The sequence below is a fragment of the Columba livia genome, chromosome 8 (assembly GCF_036013475.1).
Source record: "Columba livia isolate bColLiv1 breed racing homer chromosome 8, bColLiv1.pat.W.v2, whole genome shotgun sequence".
Classification (NCBI taxonomy): Eukaryota; Metazoa; Chordata; class Aves; order Columbiformes; family Columbidae; genus Columba; species Columba livia.
In genome coordinates, this window is record NC_088609.1 from 12679488 (window position 1) to 12704900 (window position 25413).

Genomic DNA, 25413 nt, shown 5'->3' on the forward strand with positions numbered 1-25413 from the left:
TGTGTCGAGGAACCTGTCCATAAGGAAAGAGTTTCTGGTTTTGAATTATATGCTACAAAATCCCTGTGGCCCTATTAGAGATGCACTTCAAGGTGCTCCAGGGGTAGTCTCTACTAGAAGCTAAATTCTCCCTGTGGGATGGAAGAAATATTACAGCAGTTGCTGCACAAGGGAGGGGAAGAAGCCACTTTCTGACGTACTTCAAAGCCAAATAATCTGACTCCTTCCATCCAACATCAATAGGGGATGATCTTATGTAACTTCAACATACTTAAACTGTTTCGCAGCATAGAAATCCTTTAAAAATGCAGGCCCTTTTACTTGTCCTCCCTAATCCAGCCAGCCATCAAAATATAGAAGAGATATCCCATTTAATTCGCACATGGGAGACCCTATTTTCTTGAGAAAAAACAGTCCATGACTATATCCCAGATCTATCCTAGAGTTTAGTAGATAGTACCCGAGCAGAGGACTGTTCCTTGTCAGTGAGGAAAATACTGTCATTCACATTTTGCAGACCGTAGATTGAGAAAGAACAGGGTTGAATAGCTAATCAAAGGACACAGGAAAATCTGTAGTCAGGCTGAAAAGTGAACTGATATCTCCTGACTTCATCCAGTGGGATCATTGTTGGGCAGACTATTTTTTCCTCTCAGGAGACAGAGTAAAGCTTTCAAATAATCTAGCACGAATGGCCCAGAGCTGACACTGTCTCAGGGAGCTCCTCCTCCACTGGAAGAACATAGGTGGAAAATAAATATTAGATACATCCAATTCATTATTTAATAATCCACTAGGTTTTATGCTGGAATAGTTTGCTCAGAAGTACCACACAATTTCTATTTGAATGAGGATGGCAGGGCTGGAGCCTTGATATCTGATCTCACTGCTGGAATTCATCCAGCAGGAAGAGAGCTCTGTCTGCATTTATTGCAATTTTTTACTAATCCTTTGATTCTTCTAACCTGTCTCTGTGTGGATTGTTAACCTTTGGTGCAGAGGTTGTGCTCTCCTTCACACCTCTTCAGCACCTAGGACGCTGAGACCTGATTTCGGATGAGAGCTGCTCTAAAACCAATATGACAACAACAACAGCAAGAACAAGAAAGCCAGTACATTTCATTGGCTCCATCCTTGGACAACCACTACCCTGACAGAGCTCCAGCATCACTCTGCCTAGAGAAACTCCTCCTTAATATAGACAGTGAGACAGCTTCAAACCATTGTGCCTTACAAGACGACTTCAGTTTTAAAGAGGTTAAGGTGATTCCTTCCCCTAAATTCAGTGCCTACCCCAACTATGCCTCACTGAGAAAACTTCATCTGACAACAGTCATAAATTACAACCAGGATAAAATGTTTCATTAAAATACAGATAAGGGAACTTAGGAAGCATGTTCTTTGTATGGATAAAACCAATTTTGCTTCAAAAGCAAATACTTAGCCATTTTTCAGGTAAGTAAGTTGAAGCCTGGGTGTTATAAATCCATCATCAGTGTTTTCTTACAGCTATAGTAGCTGACACATCTGAATCATGGGCAGCTAAAAGCATGCCAGAAGAAATGAGCACCATCAAAACATATCAGAAAGAGACATATAGCAATCGCTTCTCTAATGTACCTGACTGCTGACGGAACAATATTCACTTGCTTTCTGAGAGTGGCCGTGCGTAAAAACGAGTTCATAATGAACAACCGTCTGTTCATGAAGGAATTGATTCAAGTGTATCAATTAAAAATTAGCCCTAGTATCACTAGAGGGATGGTTTTAAGCATAATTAATGCAAAAAGCTTAATAGCATTCTTCTCGAGGTTCAATCAAGTATCTCTGATGATGGTGCATATGCACCACTCCCCACTTCCAGGGCAGTGTAAATGACTCCCTCTTGCACTGATCCATTTAAGTAGTTGTAAAATCTTGATTATATCTATGTCAGATGGGTTTAGTTCAGAACAGAACTGCCCAGAAAATTGTTCCTCCACCCCCCATAAAACATTACTATTTCATTAAAAAAAGATGTTAATGATTACGCAAACAATTGTGGATAAAATCGACTCCAAGCTGTTGTGTTTTCTGTTGAAAAATACATGTGAAAAAGGAGCTTCTTCCTCAAAAAGTTCAAAGGTCATGTTTATGTCTAGATTCAAGTAAACAAATTTGTTGGTAGCATTTTGATGAAGAACACTGTTTGCCCTAGGTGATAATACAGATAAATTCACAACCAAAATGAGGTTATAACTTTAATCTGTGAAGGAAGAAAGCCCTAGAGATTACTACTGTAGTATCATTAAGTGTAGTACGCTTCTGCAAAAATACATGTTAGGGACAAGAGTTTCCAATGCGTCTATTAAGACAAAATACCCTAAAATAGAGGTACCAAGATCTTTTGGGTTTGAAAGCAGTTCTGTCTCATACACCCATCATGTTTAGTACTTTTGTCCCTTTCTGCTCTGGGGAATGAAGGTCGTTCTGACGTGTTGCCATCTGCAGGGGCCGCGTGTGATCTCACGACAGAAAGGGCACTCGAGGGCCTCCAGAAAGAGGAGAGCTTGGGGTCATCAGAATAATTGATCACAATAACTCACTGCCCAAGTTAAAGAAGACCCCAGGAAAAAGCATGGCAAAGCCTAAGCTGGGGGTTAGGAGAATCACTCTGGCACACGGTATTTTCAGATATCTCTTGCCTCTGTCCCGAAGAACCAATTTTTCTCATTCTTTCCAGAATTTGTGATACCAACATGTAAATAACTGAAGTCAGAAGAAGTTGCATCAATGACTTCTGCAAGAAACACTAAAATTCAGTATTTCTTTTCATTGATTTATATAATTTGGACAGAACTGTGGAATTCAAGGCTTCAAAATCAAGGTTTTACAACAAGTTTGGAAACATTTATAACACAAAAAAACCATAAGGACATTCTGCCACTCTAAATGTGTTTGTATTTCAGGTATACGATATACCACCACAGTCTCAAAAACAAATATCTGAAGATCTTTTTTTTTTTTCAAGAAGATATTTGTGGCTCAATGTTAACCGATGATGTTTAAAGAAATCTGGAATGGTATTAATCATTTAAACTACTCATTGATTTAAACACAAATGTACTAATAGATGAATACGCATGTACTGGTTACATTAACCTGCCTTCACCAAAAAAAGTATTTCATGTGATACAATAAAATGCTACAAAAATGAGTCACTACCTTTCAAATCCAAACCAAGACCTTTAAAAAAATGAAATGATGGAAGATCTTTAAAAGCCATGTTTCCACTTTTTTTTAATACCATGAGTCCATTTTTAAGGCTTGATTTCTTCGAATATTTAGAAATCTCTTCCCACAGCTATTAAAAGGATTGTTGAAAAGTCAGTGCCTGATTACTCAGTTCTTCGTGACTTGGGACCTTGAAGCCCTGTGCAGCATCAGTGACTGTCACAGTAGAAAATACCAGTGCAAATTCACAATGCTGTTGCTCGGTACACTGGAATTAAACCAGTCTTCAGTGGAAGAGGACAAGGCTTGGGGCTCTGTTCTTCACTTCTTAGTCTACCTGAAACAGGAGGACCAGGAGGGATCCAGAGGCATCTTCAGGCTTTCAATATTGCCATTGGTGGCTGCATGAGCTTAAACAGCTGTAATTTACATCTTTCTCATAGCAGGAATAGGAAGCAGTGCTCTGCTTTGCAGCCACAGCTCCCATTTCACGTGTTCCGCCCAATGCCATTATTTAAAGACTGGCTTGTGCAACTTCTCTGTTTATTACTGGTTTGTTTTTCCTTTTGTTGCACGCATCAAGCTGACAGCTAAACATGTGTAGCTACAATATGAAATCATGCTCAACAAGAAAAAAAATAATTAAGATGTTATACTTCTGGCCCATGCCCTGAGTACTGACAGAATGCACCACAACTGCCCTACCCAGGGAATGACAAGAATAAGAACAGTGGAATTGCAGGATACAGGCACTTGTGCAGCCCATGGCAGCCAGGGCCCAGGCTGCAGAAGCAGCTCTAGAAGACACGTTCATGCAGATGATAACGGATGGTAAGAGAATGATGAATCTGGGGAACAGACAGGCCTTTAGCAACCAAAGGGACCTTGTTAATACTTCCGAGCGTGCCTTTTGCTTAATCCTGGCATGACTTGTAACAGGCCAAGAGACACAAGTGCCTTTCTATCCCATTTTTTGCAAGGGAGTCTTCTTGGCATGGTCAGAGCCACCGCCACAGCCTCTCTTCCCAAAATGCCATCTGCACATGACAGGGAGACCAGAACCACACCACTTCTCATATGGCTTTTTAAACAAAGCAACTCTAAAAGCACAGTGAAAATTCTGCTGTGAGACTGCTTAAATTCAGCTGGTCATACACTGACCCTTTCTTTAGCCTTCTCTGTCGCAAAGTTTAGGCTTTTGTACACCAAAGGTGAAGCCAGTTTCCTTCATATCCACAGCAGTTGATAGGAGGCCCGTATCACAGTCAGCAGGACTGAACGGTGTCATTCTGCAACTTTCCAGCATTCCCCAGGAAGGTGTCTCAGCTGAAGGACTTGGGACCCACCACATTATTGCAAGAGGATTACGTTATTCCTGACGCAGTCTGAATAAAAATCATCCTGTACTGTAATAGGAACACAGCATAGCCTTTTTGCACAGCAAAAGCCTCTAGTCACAACAGCAGCAAGAATTAAAACCACACTTACAAAATGTCCAGATACGGTATGTTTTATCATTTTTCTGCAGACATATGTTTTGTATGATTTGGTTCATTTATTTCCTCTTTGTTTTTAAAAGCTAACACATGGCCCTGAACAAAAATTATACTTAATGTTTTATTTGTTCAACACAGTAAAAATCACAGCACTTGTTTTGGGGAGTTTTACATAATAATGTGCTGGTATGTATGACTTTTATGTAATTTAATTTCAGTAAACTAGCCTGAAATAATATAGAAAGTCTACAGAGATTTTGTGAATTCAGTGTTAGGTGCTTGCATTTTATACATTTACTCATGTCAGACTTGAAGTTCAATGTGAGTGTGGGAGTCAGTTACTTCCCTGTCCCTACATGGAGATAAAACCCACACCGTGCATCAGGATAAATTCTTCCATCTTATCCAGGACTAGAAGGGAGGGCTGCTAAACTCTGAGGCTCAGCTATTCAAATGGAGGACTACTGGGGGGAAAAAAGGGATGTTTACCATTCAGGAAAACCATTTTTCAAGTGGAGACTTTGAAGAGGTGGGAACTGATTGTCTAGTGGAAGGCTGGGATTGCCTGATAGCACTGATGGCCAGACTGGACAAGGGAGATACGTGACAAAGGAGATGAGAGATCATGATCCCTCACGGGTTAGTCTGGAAAAAGAACAACAAAATGTCAGCAAGACAGACTCTGTAAACTGGGGGAGAAGCCATGAGCTCAGGGAAAACTGGGCATCTCAAAGATGCTGACCAAGACCCACAATACAGCGCAGAGCAGTGGGGAAACATGTGCAGGTTTCCTCATTTATTGTTTTGTCCAGGTCTGCTAACATTTTTCGACAAACCTAAAGGATCTCTTTTGAACAGGCCCCCTCCTGCTGAAAAAGGCTGTACTTCTGGGAAAGGATGTGCTTGAACCGGGGGAAATGAAAGGATTAAAACGGGCTTTGAGGATGAGGTTCTGGTTTTGCAGAAGCGTAGCGTATGTGGCTGGCATTCATGAAAACCAGGGAAAATGCTGGTGTGGCTGCATAGCGAGGAGAGTCTAGAAGAGAGATGGCCCTGAGTGATAGGGCCAGTTACACAAGTCAAGGTGGGGTTGAACTAAGCGAGCTTCCCCGGGCAGTGAATCATAAGTGAGACAGAAGGGAATCAGAAATGATGAAAAAAATCACCATGGGCACCCAAGGTGGCAGGAGGCTACACAGCTCTGAAACCCCCAGTGTGTCTAACTGCAGCAGTAAGTACCCACATGACATTAGGAAGTTGGTGTTAGAACACTTCTGAAAACAAGAGCTGAGTCTTTCTGAAATTGTTTCCCCAGAACTGACCGTTTCTCCTGAGGAAGTCCCTCAAAAACAAACAAGCCATCAGATTTTTAACACTCAAAACTGCATTTCTTGTCCTCCTCCTCCTCTGTCTGCTTTCCTTCCTCTATTTTTGCCTCTTCTGCTTTTGTATGTACAGTGATTTTGACATCAGAGGAGAACCTGGTTGCAACAGAGCAAAGCGTGACGAGCAGAGAAAGAGGAAAGAGGGAGGGCAGCACGCAGACGTCAACGAGCTTATCACGTATTCACCACTTCTCATCAGCCGTGACTGCACACTGCACTCGTCATTTTGATGGGACTGACACAAAGAACTGTGTTCCTTCATTCTTGCTTCAGCTGAAGCTACACTGCAGTTCCAAAGGTTCAGAAATGCTCAGCGTGCGTGTTTTAAATTACAGCTAATTCATTTTGATACGCCTTTTTCTTGGATCTGTAGACAAAATGACTGCAGCGAGGCTTGGAAAAAGTCCAAGGCAGGTTTCCCTGGGAGATGCACATCAAGCTATGCCTGAGTCTCTGGAGTGTTGCAATACAGCTTGTAGCAACCAGGAAGAAATTAGTTCTCCTTTCCATGGCAAGGGTTTGAAAAAAAAACAAACCAATTTCTTGTATCTTAAGAAAAACAGCTTCAGCACATTGGTTAAGAGACTTCCTCTGTATTTTTGAGGACTGACCAACATGAGGACCACAGCTCCAAAAACATCAAGATTAAGCCTATTGTCCAAGTTATTATTATACTTAGATTTCTATTAAGGTTTCAAGGTATCATAGCACTAATTTGGCAGAAAGATGCGGGGGCAGGGGGGTGTGGGGCGGATGGGGAGAGAAGAGTAATGAAATTACAGTCCTTTATTGTACAAATGGAACTTGAGACTTTTTTTAGGATGTTATCTATCAGCCTGTCTGGCAAATGTCTGTCTGGTAATAATGTATCCATCTGCTGAAACAAGCCTAAATAATGCAACATTATATCAATAATTAATAGGCACATAGGTCAACAAGTTCAAGATTGTTAGAAGCAAATGAGATCTGAAGGAAATGGTTGGTTTCAGGCAGCTGCCAGGCTCCACATGGCAAGCGCAGATTTGCAAGCAAAATGAAGGCAAAAGGGTTTGCACCAAAATGCCAGAGCATAGCACACGGGGACACAGTTCTCCACACTTACATCTGCCTGGCCTTTGCTTACTCATGGAGAACAGGAACCTGCCAGGGTAGCACTTCCCAGGGAACAGAGGATCGCTCTGTTTGAGGAAGAGGGGCAGAACCTGCCCTTTGATTCATACCTGCACTGGAATGTCCAGAAATGCCACATTCACCACCAAAAGGAGGAGGCAGCTCTGGATGTTGCTGTTCCCACCATTGGATGTACACATCTGGCACGCAAGATCATTCTTTTTTCCTCTAAATAAAAGGGAGGCTTTCTCTCACCTACCTGTACCAGTCTGACAATGAGGTGCCAGAGACCAGCTGAGGCTTTCCCTGTAGTCAAACACACATGTTGAGGTGACAACTCACATCACCACAAGGAAAGGTCTCCAAGAGGGATGGGAGAAGCACTCTCTGAAGATGGAGACCAGACATCTGCCTCGGACTAGATAGTTTTTAGATGGCTAAACATGGTCAAACAAACCAATCTCATGCAAAGTGTCAAAGTCTACCTCCTTGCCACGACTGAGTGGTCCAGCGAACACCAGTGAGCTCACATCTCTTGGGATGGCAGCAGCAGTACGAAAGGCCAGTTGATCTTCAAGCCTCCAGAGATGAACGCACAGCTCCAGAGAGCTCTGAGCACTGTGGCACACTGGGCAGAAACTGAAGTCAGCTCACAGAAGAAAAAAGCAATGAAGACATCCCATGCTCTTGGTTTGGGAATCTAACTTCTCTAAGCACATTTAATAGTCCCAGATGAAATGCAAACAAATTTGGTACTGCTGATTTTAGTACAAGCTGAGGATAAGAGCAGCTGAGGTCACCTACCGAACAAGAAGTTCTTGAAGCAACATGAAGTATTCTAAAATGTAAAGAGAAGAGAAGAGAATCACACTTACCATTTGAAAATGAAATCAAAATCAGAGTAGACATCAAAATAGAAACGCAGAGAATGACGTATTAAAGTAATAACATTTGTCTTCTGAAAAGAGTGCAGAAAGTCATGGTACTTTGTTAATTGTAATTCCTCACCACCAGTCAAAGCAGGAGGGTGGGCTCCCATCTGATACATAAACTTCCTGACATGACCTGGGATCCAAGAACATAAACACAAGACTGAGGTTGCTGTTTGTAAAATAAACAAACAAACAAAAGAGGCAGACTGTGATTGTGAAGACGTCATCACCTGCAGTTGTGGTCAAGTATTTGCATACCATGTGTTCAAACTGATCTGTGCATGCAGACATCCTACACAATGGGACCCTGTAGCAATAAGAATATTACTAAAATCTCAAAATATGCATAAGTATGGTATGTTGTGAACACATTCTCTTGGTGAAGCAATTACACTGTCTCTGTTAAGCTTGTCTTAATAATAGTAAATTAAATGCATAGGGAGAATAATTAGGTTTGGTTGGTTGGTTATTTGTTTTTTGTTTAAGTTTTTTTGTTTCTTGTTTGTTTGTTTTTGTTAAACACAGGTCTTGTATAAGAAAACACAGTAAACATCACAGCTACATTTTGAGAAAACCACAGCCTACTTACAACCAGGGCAGTAGAGAAGGGAAACTGAAAGTAGAAAAGATAATCAGAGGCTGCAAAGGCAATTCTAGTAAAAAGCCATTTTAAAAAGCATATGACCAAGACAGAAAAATCCCAAATGAATATTTACAGTAAACTTTGCTTTTAAAATTGTGTGAGAAGTTAGTTACTGAAGATTCTGTCAAAGGGATTTTCTTCAGAGTGAAGTCCTAGAGTACATGAAGGCTGTTTTGTCCTCTAATCTGTTTCTAAATAGAAAACACTGATTCACTCAGGAATTCCAGCAAGCTCGGAAGAGAGACACCAACAACAAGCAAGGTCAATATGTAAGCCATTTCTGAACTAAGATGAATTCATAATGGGAAAGTCATGCAGTTCCACAGTTCACAGAGTCAAGGCTCTTGACTGCATTATAAAGCTTTTCTATTTTCTTCATTCAACAGAGCACATGGCTTTTGGGTCCAAGGGTGCAAAAGCACTGGAGGACTTGTGTACATCACCTCAAATTCAAGAGACCCAAGCACATGGAAGGAGATTCTACAGAAATTAGTTCCTAAATGCCAGAGCCTCTTTTTTCTCTCCAACTCTCCGCTCAGATAACACTGTGCTGCTTTCTTGGGACCCATCAAGGAACCCACTTGTAAAGGTTGAGTGGGGCTGTGTTTGGTCAGAGCACACAGCTGCTGAATGATGGAAATCTGCATTTAGCCTTACCACTGAAAGTTTTTACAACAAATACAATGTAATTTATTTCTGCAACTTGCCTAAAGACAGAGGCACGCATTGTCTAAGGAGGAAGGGCCATGGAAAGTGCAAGTGGCCCTGTGTTGCTCGGCAGGACCAAGGAGCAGGAGCACAGCTCCCTGCTCCTGATAACGCCATGTCCATCCCCTCCCAGTGCCCTCCCAGCTCCCCTGGGAGCAAAACCAGCTGCTTATGGGCCCCATTTATCCATCTGAAACACTACAAATGATCCTGGACATGGCTAAAAAGCGAAATATACCTCTGAGGGCACCTGTGAGTGATTCCAAGATGCAAGACATTGAACAGCAAAAGGAAGGATCTGGCGCCTAGACTTAGGTGGAGTGTAAATTTTCCAAATTAAAGACACTGCAGTTCTACAGAACTAATCAGATGAGAGGACTCCTGGCAAGAGGTGCAGGACACAGTCTTAAAAAGAGCCTTAGGGATGTACACAACCAATTCACTTTCAATCTGCGTGGCTAATTCCTTTCTCCTTTGAACACCCAGCAGGTTATGTGGGATGTCATTAGGTTTCCTCCTTCTCTCTTAAGGGCAACATAGTGAAGGCCATTTTTTTTCAATGTATAGAATTGAATTTTCAAGGTTCACTTCTGGAGCAAGAACAAAAGAACAACCCCCTCATAGTTCAGAAGCAATTACTTTTAGCATTACGACACCTTTTCCTCAACTTGATTGTCCTCAAATCAGAAAGCACCTTCTATCAGTAAACACGGTTCTCACCATCTTCTGACTCTTGCACAGTTTGTACCAAGTTCATCAGTTCTATAATGCAAAATACATTTCAGGAATTTAAACAAAGGAACTGGACTGCAAGGACTTCTCATAGGAGAACTCTGTAAGTCAGCAAATTCACATGGTTCGTTTTGTATGTATGTACTTGGTCCCAAGTCCTTTCTTGCCCATATGGTAGGATGGATTATTCTTCTATTCATGCCTCACAGTCTTCTAATGGATTTAGGGCAGAGCTCTTAAAAATGTATAAGACAGACAGGCATCACATGATTTTGCTATGGATATTTTATGAGCAAGTCTGGGTGCGTGCTGTGTGCTTGAAACAAAAGACTGCACAATTGGCTAGCAGGGCAGGATCTGTGTTATTATGTCTTGCATTCAAGGCTTCCAAGAAGTCTTGGGCAAGAAAAACAACACAAAACAAAGGCATGGGAGAGACACCATGATCCAGTAAATGGGTCAAGACAGCATGAATATTCTGCATTCATTGGTATTCAAAACTATAATTCAGTCATTTGTCAGAGAACTAACCCCATTTAGGAAGAAGCAGGCTGGTCCTTTCTTTTTTTATTGGCTGTTATTTGGGAGTTGTATTTGTCAGTTAATTGACTTAAACTACTACCTTGAAAAGATGATATTGGTGCATAGGGGTTTTTTACTTTTGAACCCGCAGCAGCCTTCATAAAATGTTTTGGTACCAAGAACAATTTCAGCCATTATTTATCAATGGAGTAAGTAATTTGCATCTGGAGCATAGACTTCCACTGCTACTGGACTTATTAAAGACTTTGGTTAACATTTTTCAAAGTATTTGGCTGACAAAGAAGATATCAGTGATGTTCAGGCATCTGAAGCTTTCAGATGTGTTTTCAAAGAAAAACGTCCAAGGGAATCTGCTTTCCTGAGGCAGCCAGAATGTGCTTAGTACTCGGTACCGTCCCATTTCCAGCTGGACTGTGATTCCTTTGTCTCATCTTTATTGTAAGATTGTACCCACCTAAGCCTACGTGGTTACTAAATGCAGCAGGCTGGATGCAACTTCCAGCTCAGCAAGTCCTGAAAAGGGCTGAGTGCAAGACACTGGGAGGGTATCCCAGGAAGGAAAGCCTCATTCACGGTTTCTTACCTTCTTTTCCCCAAGTATCTATGATGACTGGTCCCCTCAAAGGAGGACATGGATAGGGTGGCCCCTTCCCCTAATCCAGTACCAAATTTTCCTCTTTAATATTCCAGTCACTGTGATCTGCATGAGCGAGAGTGTGATGAATAAGGACATGATACCACATCCAGAGTTTCTTCCCTAGGAAGAGTTTCCACTATATGCAACTGTAAGAACCCAAGTTGTCTATAAGCTTCAGCTGGAGCTTGCAGACATTGGCAGTTGGTGTTTTTTCTGTGTGTTGTAATCTCATTCATCACGGTGGGCTGCCACACAAGAAATAAAGAACTAAAGCTCCTGTGATGTTCAATCTATTCCTTGAAAAAGATGAACACAGGATTGAGGAAGGGATACATATTCACAATACGCTGCCCAGCAGCCCTTCCAAATCTCCTTCCCTCACCACCATTGCAAATACAGCAAATTCATACATTCTTTACCCTAATTATATTTTTTCACTAATAGATAACTATAAAGCAATACACTAATGTGGTGCATTACAACTGGAGAGCTAAATGAAGGAAACTGCAAAGCTAAGTAGGAGTAACAAATATTTAAATTCTAACTGCGAGCCCATGCATATACAGGCAGGCCCCCATCTGAAGCTAAAAATGTTGGTGTTTTTCTTGTTACCTTACTCAGAAATTAACTTTTAAATAACCAGCTCTGCCAAAGACATTATATTCAATTTTCTCTTTCAAGTGCAGACCTATCACCAGGGAGGGCACAAAGCAGTTTTTACACACTACTTTTACATGTCACTATCTTATCTTTCCTATGGGGAGATTTGAGTCTCTTACAACATATTCAGTGGATCCACGGTTCATACAGCAACTCCATAATAATACTTAGAACATACACACTCTTTAGTAAATATTATCCTATTACACCAAATGTAACAACTTCTACTTGCTATTTCTGGGAATGCTATTTCTGAAGATGCTTCATAGTGGAGAAATGTAAATACCTCTGAAGTGGCAGTTTCTATAGAGACTTGTTTTTCCAGAATTGCAGAATAAACAGCCTAACTTTCTACTTCACTTTAAATATCCCAGAAACATGGAGCATCTTTCCAAAGTGGCAGATAATAATACTTCGCAACTCTATAGCCATTTATGTCTTTGAAGCTTGCAGTAAACAAGAACTACTTAAGCTTTTAGGAGTATCCTTAGATAATATAATTAGTCTCACTAAGAAGGGGAGGGAAGTAAAACATCAGGTAGAAGACTTTATACAGAGTAGGGTGTCACTGCCTAACAGCTTGATGTGCACTCATGGTTTTATTGCTGACTCTATGGTAATTCATCTTATCCCAAGCTCAGAAATCATCAGTTTCTCCCCCATCAAGACAAGGTCTCTCTCAAAGTAGCTGTAACACGAGGGCTGAACACAACCCCAGAACAGATAGCAAAAGCAGCAGTATTTTTCAGAAGCTCCATTGGTTTTGACCAAGGGATGTGTGAGACGAGTTCACAGGTTCATCTCAGGGTTGGCTGTGCTGCTGCACAGCAAAGCAGAGCACAGCCCAACAGCTCTGGGGCCGGTTTATCTACAAGACATCTGGTTTTCAGGAAACCAAACACCAGAAACCCATTTTCCCTGGCATTGGCACAGCCTGAAGAAGCTCCCACTAGGGTGGTCATGAGGAATTTCTGTCCTCCCCTCAGCTCATTGGAGAACACTGTGCCTGTCAGGATGGCTGACGGAGAAAGCTGAAACTCAGTTGGGCTGAGCAACCACTTCTGATTTTTTTGTTACAGCGCTTTTTTACAGGGAACAAACACAATAACATGTAAAACATGGCGTGAGTGCAGAGCTGCACTGCCCATGAATGTTACACACCAGTAAAGAACCTGCAACAGAGATGTGTGTCCCCAGGCCTCTTCGCACTGCCCTGGGGCTGTTTCTGCTTCTCAGGCTGCTCTGGAGATCTGCCTGGGCATCAGGCACTCCATCAGCCAAGGGGTTTTGGTGCCAGCTCCTCATGTGGCTCATTGTGCCACACATCCCCGTTACCACCATCCCCAGCCCCGTGCAGATGCTGCACATTAGTGCTGAGATCAGAGCTGTAGGAGTCTGCCCTCCTCCACACACCAGATGGCTCGCTCTTCTGCGGTTGTTTTCAGTGCTTACCTATCTGCTCCTCAACTTCTGAGAGTCATGTGAATTCTGGAAGGAAAAAAAGACCTCCCCAACAACTAACAGAAAAAAAAAAAATCAATAAGTTTCCTTTTCACCAGTTATCTCAAAACATAGAGAATATATTCAAGAAGCATCCTGGACCTTCTCAGAAAGGAGAGAAATCAAGAAATAGGGGCAGTCAGAGATGTGGAAAGCTCCTCAGTATCCAAAGAGTGTGGACAGCTTGGTCAGAGCTCCCTCTGCCCCAGTGACAGGAGGCACTTCACACCAAGACCAGCTTGGGCAGCAGCCTGGCTTGCTTCCAGTTTCACTGCACAAGGAAGAGCAGGTATTTTCCACTTTAACCTTCTCCCTCCTAAACGAGTTGTGTTTGAAAGATGGTAAATCTGTCTAAACTTATTGATGAGAATCTATCTGATTTAACTCTCGCGCTTTCAGAAATGGACATGTTTTGATTTTATCTAAACAAAACAGCTTGCACATCTACACTACCTTTGCAGTAAATAAACATGTAAATACATAAATAAATAGAAACTAGTGCAAGTGAGGCATTTTACAAATGTGTGATATTTCCTCTCTGGACTTTTTAAATCTGGTACAGTCTTACCAGCTGCTGTGATTTATTCTGCAAGCTGAACAAGATCCAGCTCCTGGGGGTATATAATTATGTGTAAAATAAAAAATGCACAAACTTGATTGCATGAAGAAATCTTAAAGTGCGACCCATCTGCATTCTCAAGATTTGCAAACAAAAAGGTAAATAGGGAGCACTCTGATTTTTTTAAAAAGCATTTTAGGAAGGTCTTGCAAAAGCCTATCTCAGATTTGTGGATGCTTGACATAGACAAGTCTGGTAATGCTTACATGCTAAAATAAAATAAACAAATAGGTCATTTTATCCCTTGGTTCGTGTCATGATAGCATTTGCACCAGTGGCCAGCACCCAGCCCTCCCTCTCTAGTAACCCTTACTTAGAATGATAAGCAGGTCAGGAGCAAATCCAAAACATGACGAGGTCAAAACTGCATCTTGTAATCAAGTTGTAGTGAAGGCAAACAATAGCGGGCAACGGTTCAGTTCACAGCACAAGAGATATGATGTAGTATCCATTAAAAAAAGATAGCTCTATAATGAGAACACCCTCAAACAACTACTTTCCCCTGATCTTTCCTGTTGCAGATATCTTGTTTTGGGCATCTCAGCTTTACAGTCAGTGCAACCGGAGAGCACGCAGAAGGGTGATATGTGCCAGGTGTCACCAGTGGTTCCTGCTTCCTGCAAATAACTCAATGGGTGTCCAGCAACTCATGGAGGTGACAGCTCTGCTAATGCCACTGCTGTGGCCTGCATGGACACAGCCAGAAGTGCAGCATCTCTTCCCGACAGAGACATCAGTTTAGGAATGAACCACTTAACTACATCCATATCCTTCCATTCTGCGGAACCCCGTTCTCCCTATCAGTGATTTCATCTCCTCCCACTTTTCTCATCACCAGAAGCCCCATCCCCTATTCCCAGTGCTTTGTTCCCCATCTGATTTGAATTCCTCCCTTCTTACATGGGCAATGAATCATTCAGAGTAATGGCATTTTACAGTCCCTCCAGAGAAGGCAGGCAGACCCAAACTGGAGTGGAAGAGCATATAAATTACAATGTTAGTGGGTGCCTTCAAGCCCAAGACCAGAAGATCCCAATCTTCCCCAGTGTATAAACAGTGCCTAAGGGCTGGGTGCTGCCTCCTGGACATACGTGTTGATGGCAAGTACCACAGCCAAAAATGGCGCCACGTCATATATATGAATACATAACATTTAATACTTCATCTTTATTTAGTATTTATCATTATTGTATCATATAATTACACGATACCATTAGCATATCATAGGTCATAGAAGATCTAGAAAGAAGCCAGTCAGAAAGATTATCTAGAAGAAAAAATTGTGAAAATTGAAAAAGTGTGTTTCCATGCCCTTTTGACATTTGAGGGGACAGACTTCTTACCATGAAGTGCTTCTGTGTCATTAACAGTGCCCTCCCTATGAAGAACCACTGAACGTAACATTTTTCAATGTGTGGTTTATCAGCTACTGTCTTTTCTGATGAAAGTGGAGTTTAATTCTTGTCTCAGCCCTGCAGAGATTATCTGAACTTGTGCATCACTGACAAAAAACCCTTCCAATTGCAGAGTGGTTAGAAACAGTGGTCATATAGTCTCACTATAGCCCATGGCTCAGTGACGTTATCATTCTGAGTCACAATTTGATTCAAGGCAAGTATTTTTTTTTACTGATGGTAGTTCTGCAGTGTTCTTTATCACCTGAGCACATGAAACAGAATAGCTACACTATGAATTTGTCCAGAACTTGATGTGCTTAACAAATGTTTACAGACTTTATTCATAACACCTACATGTTTTGTTCCTGTTACTTGTGCAGCTCTTACATGTGACAAAGAGACTAATTTTTCAACAGAGAAGGGAGAAGGCAAGGGAACAGTTTATGGACTTTTAAACACATCTTTTTCTGAGAGGAGAATATAATAATAGCAATATAAGGCTCTATACCAGTTATGTCTCAGTCACTTCTTTGAAACTTGTTTACCCTATAATTGAAGGATAATTTTTCTTATTGCCAGCTCCGTCAGCCCACACTGACATCAGAAAACCCAACCGTGTTCTTTCTGGCTTGTGTTTCATCACCAGTGAAGTATTTTGAAAACTAAATTTTCCCCTGTGTGCATGAGTACAATCCTTAAAATTACGGCATTGGTTATATTTGCACAATAGCCCATACACTGCAAAAACTCTGTGGTGCATATGTACCTGTGTCCTGCTTTCTGCTGCAGCCATGAAGCTCCAGCTCTGCCACCACTGAAGGTGCTGAGATTGACAGCTCAACTGTGATTGACATTTGACATTCAGAGCTCCCCAGCATATCTCCTGGAGTCAGCTCTCACTGAAATCTTCTAAGATTTCAGCAGATAGAAGCTCTGCCTGCCTGAAGTGAGCATCTTTTGCTCAGAGAAGGAAGGTGCATTACACATCTGCACTGACATCCAACTTCCATGGGTACCAATCTGTTCCAACCACCTTTTATATGCTTCCTGCATGACCAGGATGAACTGGGACATAAAAAAGGAACTTCAGAGCTAAAACCTCAATCTCTAAAGAGCTACTAAAGATCAGTTTTCTCTACACACCCCAAACAGCGCATAATACAACAGCCCAAAAGAGCTCAGGCTGACATAAAACTCCTACAGTCTGTTACAGGATTGAGAAAAACTTTAGCAGACAGAAGGACATCATGTTCCTTTTCAGAGGAGTCACCTCTTGCGTTGAAAAAACTCTTTCAAGCCAATAAAACTTCTGTTTTCCTTTGGTCATGCTTTTTCTGTGTCTGATCCCACCACAGTTAAGATTCCCATGGTGTAATTAAAGAGACCACAAATGACAGAGAAAACAAAATACGTGCAAGTGTTACATATAAAAGTACTGAGGGTAAAAATTGTTCTAAAAACTCCTTTTTGAACAAACTGACATTGCGGGTTTTTTCACTTGGATTTCAGACAGAGGCTAGCAAAATTTACAGTAACAAACATTTTAATTTTCACTCAAATCAGAGAGTGACTCAGCACTGCAAGGAAAAGCAAGACTAAATGTTGCAAAGTTTTGACAAACCCAGTTGAGAAATGATCAAACAGGAGCCCGACTTGGAAGCAGACACGGAGTTTGCCTCTGAGGAAACCTTTGTCGATCATATTTTGAGGGGGTTTGTCACAGGGCATTCTCACTGAAGTCAAATCCCACATGTAGATTGAATCCAGTGCCAAACAATTCCCTTCTGGGTATAAAACTGGTCGAAGAATTCCAGGAAGCCCTTCCTTGCCGAGGAAGCTAATTCAACGGCCCCAAATGCATACCAAAAAAATATCTTTCCTTCCTTGTTTCTCAATCACAGGCACCTCATTCTGGCTTCAGGGCAACTCTACCACTATTTTCAGACTTCTCATCTTTCACCCGTACCCACAAGACAGCTGGTCCTGATGAACTCCCCGGCCCAGCCTCTACTTGTCTCCGGCTAGGGATAATTTGTACTGCTTACAGATACTGATTCTTGAGTGCAACCCCTTAGATAACCTGCACACCCAGATAACCCCTGGTTCCCTTCCTGCATCTCTTGACAGATCTGTCAATTTGTCCAGCTTCTGGAGGAGACACCGTGAAACCAGGAATGGAGGGGTCAGATGAGGGTATCAGAGATAAGGAAGAGGGGGAAAAGGAAAAGGTTACGTGGGACCAGAGACCGGAGATGAATTGTAGTGTAAGATGCTCTGGGCTAAACTTGCAGCGTGGCCTGCAAATCTTCTGCACCTTGTGTATAAAAAGAACATGGATATTTTTCTTCCTCTTGGTAACTCTTACGCAAATAGAGGCAAGGTCCAGTTATAAGAAGCTGCTTCTCCTCTGTCCAGGTTCACATCAAGTCTCGGCTTTACAGAAACCAAAATGTGAACACCCCATGGCTGGGAAGAAATGTTTGTTCCAGATCCAGGCTGGAAGAGACGAAGGCTGGCAGCCGGAGCAGCAGCTGGCATAACCTCAAATCTTCAGGAGAAGCCATCAAGGGACTGATCTCTTCCTCTGTGTATTGCAACACATCTGCTTGGGCTGGGGCTCCAGGCTGTTCCCTTACTGACAAACGTCAGCAAGCAGCGTGTGCTTCTGAACGCTTTGCATCTGTGTCCTACTCACGCTCACTCCAGCGGTTCCTGTTTCATATCCTGTTCTGATTGCTCTACATTTATCACATAAACGAATTTTAAGTACACACGTGGGAAAAAAATAAAGTGGGTATGCATGAAGATTATAAAATATGATAATTTGTTAGGGGCTATTACAAAACTCAGAGTTAAAAGTACACTCTCACTACACAAATACACATGGACACTACACACTGTGAGTTGCATTTCAGATGAAAGTTAAGGGACAAAAATAAGTGTCCAGCAATCTTCTAACATGCACCTTCAGAGACCTCTCAGCTTTCAGAGTCCTTACAAACGTCACAAACCAAATGCTACAGCCAGCAGCTCTTATTCATCAAAACTTTGGAAACTTTGTGTTTCTTACTTGTGAGAAAGAAATGTTTTAATTGCTAATAAACAGGCCCTTCTGCATCTGAAGGCTACACTGCTGCAGGGACATTGCTCTGGCAAGGCAGACGACCGCAGCCCTTTTTGCCATCAGAGCTCCTGAAGGCCGTGCTGCCTGTGCCGCTGTTCCTGAGAGCAGAGATTACAGGCTTCTGTGAGGCATCTTCAGCTCACAACCGCAGAGACTCAACATGTAATTCTCTGCCAACAAGATTTTTCCTACCATCTACTCCTGTGCTGGGCACCAGTCCAGGGAAGCTAAAAAACCCTCCCCCATGACACCCACTACAGTATCTGTTTCCCAGTCGTTCTGATAAGTGTGCCTGTTATTCTGCTCTAATATTGTCCCAAACACAACAGTATGCCCCTAAATTAAACAGCAAAGGAGAATAATTCAAACTAAACATTTCCCTGCAAGTAGTTTTCTAACAAAAGGGGTAAAAAGATATCCCAGCCCAAACCCAACACAGCATCTCAGCTACTGCCTTCAGTGCCACTCTAATGAGTGACCATGGCAGGTGATGGAGGGCTTTATTCAGCAATCAGACTTGAAATATTTCATGTAATAAAACACCAAGTGCAGGTTGTTTGGGTCTGGATTTTATACTGTAGGTTACAAATGTTTTGACAAACTTATCTGACTTGCAATCAGTAAATAAGTAAGTCTTAAGACACTTGATGTGGGAACATTATTTCCCAGATGGAAATACATTCCCATACCACCTCCAAATGGAGTGTCATTCTCCAGCGAGTAATTCAATATCCCCACTCCTATAGCCTACTCAAATTGTCTCTGAGATTACCTATATCCACTGAGCACGAACTGCAATGCACAGTTACTGCTGTTTTTCAATAAGATCTGAGAACAGACCAAACTCTCCAAATTACTTGCTTAACGCTATAGTTTATTGTGCTGAGGCCGTGCTCCTCCAAGCAGTGCTTACACCTTCCCTCAGCTCTGAAGATGCAAGAGGCAGAGTACTCCCATTTAAAAGACTTTGGTATCTTTGTTGTCAAACAGCATTTCTTATTTAGAAGTTAGGCTTTAGGGATCCACGTGCATTTCCTCTCGGTCCCTCCAAGAAAACACAAAGCTCTTTTTCTTCCAGCTCTGAATATAAGACATGCCCTAAAAAAATCTCCTGCATGGTTTAAATACCAATATAAGGATTCTCACAGGTGAGGGAGAGAAAAAGGGGGGTGTATACCACATGAAAAAAAAGGATTCCTCCTGCAGCATCAGTTCTCCTTCGAAACTCAGAGGAGACAGTTTTGTGTACACAACACCACTGTCTCTGTTACAGACTTCTTTAAAGTCTGAAGAAAGGGATGTTGCAAAAGGGAACTCCTACAGTGTGTAGCTCGTTTACTCTGCCTTCAGGTCAACCCAGACGGAGGAGACAGGGCTCTCCCAGCTCGTTTCACCTTCACATCTCCCCTGCTGGGAAGGGTTCCATGCTGTCACAGGGAAGATGTTCAAGGGTGCTGCATTCTTGAAGTATAAACGTGCTCTTACGTCACTACAGGCACAGCAGATCCAAGGGGATCACAAAGAAGGTTATTTGTGCCTATTTATAGCACCTCATAAGTCAAACAGGTTGAAAGGTGAATAGGCAAATAAATGCGTCTGAGGCACCAAATAATACAGTTTTCTCAGGCACCAAAAATGCCCTGCTCTTTTCAATCTTCATTTCTGGCTTTCTTTCTAACTCCTTAAAGAAATCTTGAATGGTGCTTACATATATACATATACTTAACAGTTTCTAATATGCTATAAAGAACAGTTCCCTGAACATGGCCTGAAGGCTTCAAATTTATTCAGACAGGAAAGCACATACCTTTTAAAAAATAAATTATATGACTACAGAATCAGATATCATTAATACAGTGCATCCTCATTCTCCAAGGGGGGAAGAAAGAGAGAGATTATCACGGTGAAATACCAGCCACAGATTAGATAGAATAGGAAAGAAAAAGATTAAAATGTGGATTGTAGCTCTTGTTCAGATACACATCTTTAGTGGAGTAAATTTCACCTAATATGTCATTTTTGCTCTATTAACCAACCACTGATCTCTGGTAACGGTGTTCCAAGTCACCAACAGAGTGGAAATCCATGGAAAACGAAGGCAGCGCGCAGATGCTGGATACCGGGGTTTGCGATGCTGTTGACACAGCAGGGGCTCGGTGTCCTCTGCTCCAGCCACATTTCCTGCTTCTATAAACATGCTCTGCTTGAAAAGGGGCTACTATGGGCACACATGTGTACTTTATAGCTAGTTTTGTGCCAACATAAATCAAGCCCAAATGCCATCTCGGTGACATAACGTAAGACTTATGCTTAAGGGAGTCCACATACATAAGTAAGTGGGTTCCAAAGTAATTAATTTGAGGAGTCCACTTACATTTCAATCTCACAACCAGACAGGCTGCCTCGTGGTTCCCTTGGCTTTTTAGTGTCAGACTCCCCAAATTTCACTCTTCCATTTCCTTCACTTCCTCACCTTTCAGGGTCAGAGCTTAACACCACAGAGGGAAATGAAACAGAGAAAAACAAAACAAAACAAGCTGCGAAGCAGATTAAAGCCACATTTTGACATTCTGAGGCACATGGTTCCTTTTTCAGCTACAGGTATGAAGTAGAAATACTTTTGTGTCCACAACTCACACTACAAACATGGTCTAAAAAAAAAAAAAAGAAAAATTGACGTTTTCTAAATGCATTCTCACTCAAAAAATGTCATTGCTTTTTAAATGTATTCTATGTTCATATCAGCTGACTTCTCAATTGCTTCTTTTTGCTTAGGGATGGTCTGGGAAGCAGACAGAAACCCTCTTATACTTCCCTCAACTCTTGGTGCTCCAAATGCACCATCTCTGGGGAGAAGGTGTTTGCAGATCAAGCCACAGAAAAGTGTGATTCTGCTTGTTAGAGAGGATGGACTAGCCAACTCCACTCTGTCCGCCCAGTGTCTTCTCCTGAGTGGGACCAAGACACTTCCCATCAGCCTGTGGCTCTTACAGAGTTCCTGATCTGACTGCGCCGTTAAGCAACAGCTCGCACACCAGCTGCTCAGAGAAATGAACCTGCTAAAGTCAGGGTCCAATTCCTTTCTACGAAAAAAATCAGAAAATTAGCTCTTACTAGCTTCTGTGGAGGCTGGATCAAACATAAGTGAAGAGACAAGTCATGGGACAAAATGGCCCATCCAGATTCAAGAGGAGAGATGTTTTATGGGAGGTAATTAGCTTTTGCTTACCCACTTCATACACGCTGCCCTGAGTCAGTGGGCATGAGGCCATTTAGCAAATCATGGGATCAACCTTAAACCAAAGATTCCCATGTTTCACAGCAGCGAAGCTGTCTCACACAGCCAGCACAAAGGTTATGAGCTTGGTCCCACGTTTCTCCCTATAAGATGCTCACACCTCATGAGGGATTATGGTGTATTTTTGCAGATCCCAGTCTATTCTTAAACTGGGGTGTTTCCAGATGTGTTTACGCAATACTAGCGCAGAACCTGTTTCTATCAGACAGACTGCTTCAGTCTTCATGCTTTTTGAAGAAGAGAGGGTAGCGATAATATGGACATTTCCAATGAGATCTCTGGTGCATTTTAAATGTTCAACCTCACTTTTGGAAAGGATTTTAGCTTTGTTTCTGATTTGGTCTGACAAATGTGCAGCAAGTGCCATGGCTGCCTCAGTACTTAATTCATATCTGTAGTAGTCATTGTTCTTGCATGGTCGATATAGAATGAACGAACATGGGAAGCCAGTAAGAGAGGTCAGACTTCATGGACCTTGTGAGAAAGGACTTCATGGACATGGTGAGAAAGGCCCAGAAAAAGAATACAAAAGCTAGTAACAGAGTATTAGAAAGCATGGCAATGACTAACCTTTCATGGTGAATAAGTGTTTATACAGCTAAACTTTTACTAAACTACTAACCAAGTAGAAAGGAAAGATCATCGCTTCCAAGTGAATTAATGTATCTCTTCTTCTTTCTCACTTTAGGACCTAGAAAAAGAAGTTACGTAAAATGATTCCATGGTTTTGAAAACCCTAATGCAATTTGTTGAACACCAGGGACTATTTCTACAACAGCATAAATAGACATACAACACTTTGATGATTTTGAAGATCTGGGGCAGGAATCAGATTTTTCTTTTTTCTCGTTACACTCGGAATTCTTCAGCTGTGTTTGCCTTGTGTGTGAAGAGATGTAAACAGAGGAGGAAAAATACGACTAAAGGATTCAACAAAATTTAAAAGTCCATGTGTACACTTCTATGGAAAAAAAGAAAATACGCAGAGTTACATTTCTTATAAGAATCTCCTTTATTTTAGAGGAGAAAATGTAAAGATTGTATGGGTTTAATGTTTATGTAAAGAAAATGAACAAGTAGTATAATTGAACTAAGCCATTAAGTAAGACCAAATACAAATTCCCAGATACAATTTAACTTAATTCACGCTCATATATGACCCTCTTCCTCATGTCAGAAGACAATTCAGTCTTCAGAACGATCACCATAAATGTTCAGAATTTTAAAGGGCAGACTGTAGTTCAGAGGTGAAACAAAAGTAGATTTGGAATAAGCCATCCCAAACTTAGAGCCAAACTTTTCTTCTCCTGCAAAGCAAATGGACAATTCTTCCAAACCAGAGAAGAAAGAGTCCTGAAAGAAAACGCACTTGCAGTAATCAGCCACATTTAACACAGTAACAAATGAGGTGAGAGTGGAGGACTTAAAATGAATGTGCAAGTAGGAAAGAAATGCAGCACAGACTTGAGGCCTGTTTAATTTTTTTTAGTTTTTAGGAAAATAAATGTCTTCTATCACTTGCTTTCATGATCATTTTGCAAATTCCAAATTTTTACCAGCTAAAAAGAGAACACCACTCTACTCCACACGTGATGGCAGGATAGTCTGCTGGGCCAGATTAGGGATCTCTCTGGTCCTTCTGGTATCTGTGGTTGTAAACACCACCAAAAGTTTAACAAAAGAATAAAAGGAAGTTTGCAACAGGCAGCTATGGACAAATTTGCCCACAAGAAGTTTCTTTCTTCTCCCTAAACATCAAAGCCTCATTTGCAGACTGAAGTAATTCCTGCACTTTACACAAGTCTTAATTATTTTCAGTCCTTGCTGTAGTGACTGCAAGTGTCCTGAAAAACTGCATAAAAGCACCTTTTTCAGGGTTCTCCTGAATTCTTCCTGGTGATATTCTGTGCCAATTAGCTTGTTTTAAGATCCAAATATCTTCAAAGATGCCTTAATCAACAGCACATTCTGGCCTCATCATCAAGCTCCTGAAATTCGTGCACGTTAAGTCCAGACAAGTTGCTCTGAAAATGCAGACAGGTGCCCACAGGAGGGGCAAAAATACCAGAATTTGCCAGCTGGCGGGTAAGGACGTGGCCCAGCTCCCTGCCCAACAGCTCCTGAACGAGTGGTTTTAAAGTTGGGTGAAGAGGTGGGACAAGTCTTGAGAGAATGTAGGAGAACATGGAAGAGATACCCAGAGAGAGGTCCTTAGGTCAGTATAATCAGTGAAGGATCATGCAATAAGACGGGAATGAAATCATGGCTTGAGCAATGGTTTTGTGCCACCAATAAAGTCTGGTGAGGAGAAGTCATCGAAAGGGTCGGCTCAGCCTGGGTTTTTCATATTTAGGAGCAGAGACAGCTAAAGAGCTGAGGGGAAATGATTTATGAGGACAGAGCTTAAGGCTTATTGCCAGGTGAAACAACAAGTAAGGGCAGCCAAAACAGCCTACGAATACCCATAGGAGTAAATGTCAGAGTGCAAGGAATTGTTTTGAACAGCATAATAAGTTTCCTAAGACTAGAGGTGCAGTGGCTTGTGATACACTTGCCCAAACAGCTGGAGTTCTGTTGGTCATGACTAGTCTGGGCAAAGCACGAGTAAATGAATGGCAAGGAACAATTCTGTGTTGCTGGACAGGTGAAAGAGATTATTCAAATCTGTCGCATGTTCAGATGAGCTTCACCTCTCCAGCACTGCAGAAGCTATCTGCAAGGTTCAGGAAGGTACAGGAGTTCCAGACAGCATTCTGGAGATGTACTGCAACTACTTGGCTCATTCTGACTTTTTGTGATAGCAGCAATAACCTTATTTCAACAAGCCAGTTTCAGGTTGATCGTACAAATGAAGAAGTCACATAGCTGCTATTGCAAAGGCATAAGCACACAACATCACTCATAGCTAGAAAGACTATCCACCACAGCAGTTTCACTACAATTAACATCAAATTTATCCTGCCCAGAGGATGAGTGTTAAAATTGCACCCTATCTCATGTCCCCTTAAGCCTCTGAAAGAGCTCTTAAAAGGACTTGACCTCTGCTCTGTGCCGAGTACCTGCACAGGGGTGAGATCCAGCCCAAGGTCATGTTTGAGGGAGGTAAAGAATTCAGTGGGAGGCATGGGGGATGTGCCTGATTATGGGAGAAAAGAGCTGCTGGGGCTATGCTGAGCAGGAATGCAAGGGAAAGGGAAGGAATGCAAAGGAAAAAGCAAACAAAGAAAAAGGACCTTTGAATTTTGTTTCACAGCATGGCATTGCAACTGTGACAGGGCCAGAAAAAGAGGCTACAACTAGCAATTTTGGAAGGGAGAATGGGATTGCTTCTGAATCCCTCAGGTTGTAAAATTATCACCTAATTAAAACAATACAAAAGGGTTGAGATAAGAGCTGCCACATAGTCTTGAATTTTG

General features: G+C 41.8%; 1 protein-coding gene across 33 annotated transcripts in view; it reads right to left on the reverse strand.

Moving 5' to 3' along the window:
* Positions 1-25413, reverse strand: part of FGGY (FGGY carbohydrate kinase domain containing) — a 309627-nt gene that overhangs the window by 196163 nt on the left and 88051 nt on the right. For 2 of the 33 annotated variants that reach the window (XM_065072035.1, XM_065072056.1), the window contains exon 3: positions 8009-8042. The exons of 30 other annotated variants lie outside the window; for them this stretch is intronic. The gene's annotated coding sequence lies outside the window, so the exon portion shown is untranslated. Of the gene's footprint in view, positions 1-7689; positions 7833-8008; positions 8043-25413 lie in introns of all 33 variants that reach the window. One more of the 33 variants, XM_065072036.1, reaches the window with a different exon arrangement.